The sequence below is a fragment of the Penaeus japonicus genome, unplaced genomic scaffold (genome assembly GCF_977035675.1).
Source record: "Penaeus japonicus unplaced genomic scaffold, GWHDUDI00000001_assembly GWHDUDI00000021, whole genome shotgun sequence".
Classification (NCBI taxonomy): domain Eukaryota; kingdom Metazoa; phylum Arthropoda; class Malacostraca; order Decapoda; family Penaeidae; genus Penaeus; species Penaeus japonicus.
In genome coordinates, this window is record NW_028234423.1 from 23,074,719 (window position 1) to 23,077,218 (window position 2,500).

A 2,500-nucleotide genomic window follows, 5' to 3' on the forward strand; every position below is an offset into this window, starting at 1 on the left:
GTAATGTATGGAATGCTGAGAGAGCACACACATCAACACACACACACACATATATATACATATATAGATAGATAGATACAGATATATTCATATACATATTATATGATATATATATATATATATATATATATATATATATATATATATATATATACATATACATATATATACATACATATATATCACATACATACATCGATATTTCCAAACACACAAATTCCCCCAGTCCTACTGATAAGAACTGCCAGCGTTGGCCGGCTTTGCCTCAGCGCCGTCGCCATGCCGCTTTCAAGTGCCCGGGCGATGTACGTTACAGCTTTTGTCGTGGACGGCACACACGTAATCGGACAAGGGACGTGAGAGTTGAGTTTGGAGTTCCCTGGTGACAGAAATGCTCGTTCCGATTTCTTGGAAGTTCGACTTCAATTCTTCATATTCTCTCTCTTCCTCTTTTTTCTCTTTCTCTTTCGTTTTCTCTCTCTCTCTCTCTCTCTCTCTCTCTCTCTCTCTCTCTCTCTCTCTCTCTCTCTCTCTCTCTCTCTCCCTCTCGCTCTCTCTCTTTCTCCTCTCTGCTTCCCTCTTTCTCTTCTCTCTTCTCTTCTCTCTCTCTCTCTCTCTCTCTCTCTCTCTCTCTCTCCTCGTCACTCCTCTCCTCTCTCTTCTCAGTCCTCTTCACTCTCTCTCCTGTCCCTCTTTCTCGTCTCACATCTCTTCTCTCTCTCGTCTCTCTCTCTCTCTCTCCTCTATCTCTAGTCCGGGTCTCTCTCTCTCTCGCTCTCTCATCTCTCCTCTCTCTCCTCTCATCAGTCCCTGCTTTCTCTTCTCTCTTCTCTCACTCTCTCTTCTCGTCTCCCTCGCTCCGCATCTCTCTCTCGATCAACTCCTCTATTCTCCTCCTCCATCGTCTCTCTCTCTCTCATCTCTCTCTCTCTCTCCTCTCTCACTCTCCTGTCCCTCTTTTCTCTTCTCTCATCTCTCTCCTCTCGATCGCTCTCTTTCTCTCTCTCGCTCTCTCTCTCTCATTCACTTCCGCTCTCTCTGTCTCCTCTCGTCTCTCTCTCTCTCTCCTCGCTCTCTCTCCGCTCTCTCATCTTCTATCTATCACCCTGCCTCTCTCTCTCTCTCTGCTTTGTCTCTCTCTCGATCTCTCTCGCTCGCTCTCCTCTCGTCTCTCTCTCTCTCTCATCTCTCGGTCTCTCCTCTCTCTCTCTCTCCTCTCTCACTCACTCTCTCTCTCTTCCCTCTTTCTCCTCTCTCTTCCTCTCTCTCTCTTTCACTCCTCATAATCTCTCTCCTCGGTCTCCTCTCGTCGTCTCTCTCTCTCTCTCTCTCCTCTCTCTCATGCGTCCGCTCTCTCTCACCCTCTCTCTCTCTCTCTTTCTCTCTGTCTCTCTCCCTCCCTCTCTTCTTCTCCTTCTCTCTCTCTCCCTCTCTCTGCGCTCTCCTCCGCTTCTACCACGACCTCATCTCTCTCTCTTCTCCCTCTCTCTCTTCTCCCTCTCTCACTTCTCCCTCTCTCTCTTCTCTCTCCCTCTACTTTCTCTCTCTCTCTACTTTCTCTCTTCTCTCTACTCTTTCTCTCTCCCCACTACTCTCTCTTTCTTTCTCTTTCTCTCTCTCTCTCTCTCTCTCTCTCTCTCGTCTTCTCTCCAAACCTCTCTCTCACTCGCCGTTCTCTCTCTCGCTCTCTCTCTCGCTCCACGTCACTCTACGCGTCTCTCGTCTCTCTCTCTCTCCCCTCTCTCCTCTCCTCTCTCGTCCTCATCTCTCTTCCTCTCTGCTCTCTCTCTCTTTCCTCTCTATCTATCAACCATCTCCTCTATCTCTCTCTCTTCTTTCTCTTCTCTTCTCTCTCTCCCTCCACATCTATCTATCTAACTATCTATCTATCTACCAATCTTCATCTAACTATCGCTCTGTCTCTCGTCTCTCTCTATCTCTCTCTCTCCTCATATATATATATATATATTATATAAATATAGATAGATATATATATATATATATAATAATATATGTGATAGAAATATAATTACACACACACACCACGACCACCACACACACAACACACACACAACACATGTATAGAATATGATAAAGATATAATATAATATATATATATATATATATATATATATATATCATATTATATAGAGTTTCTCTCTCGTTCTTTCTCATTCTCGTCTCTATTCTCCTCGCTCACTCGCCCACATACATACACATACACATACATACACATATTCACATACACATGACATATATTAAATTTATAAATATGATATATATGATATATATATATAGATATCTATATATTTGTCTATATTATAATATAAATATATAATATATAGATATATATATATGTATATAGATAGACATATATATATATTATATATATATATATATATATATAATATATATATAATATATATATATATATATAAGTAGTATAGTACCTATATATAGACATATATATAGAGAGAGATCATAGATACAGTATATATAC

General features: G+C 41.2%; 1 protein-coding gene across 1 annotated transcript in view; it reads right to left on the minus strand.

The window, feature by feature from the left end:
- Positions 1–2,500, minus strand: part of LOC122254395 (uncharacterized) — a 92,643-nt gene that overhangs the window by 81,027 nt on the left and 9,116 nt on the right. The window lies entirely within an intron of this gene.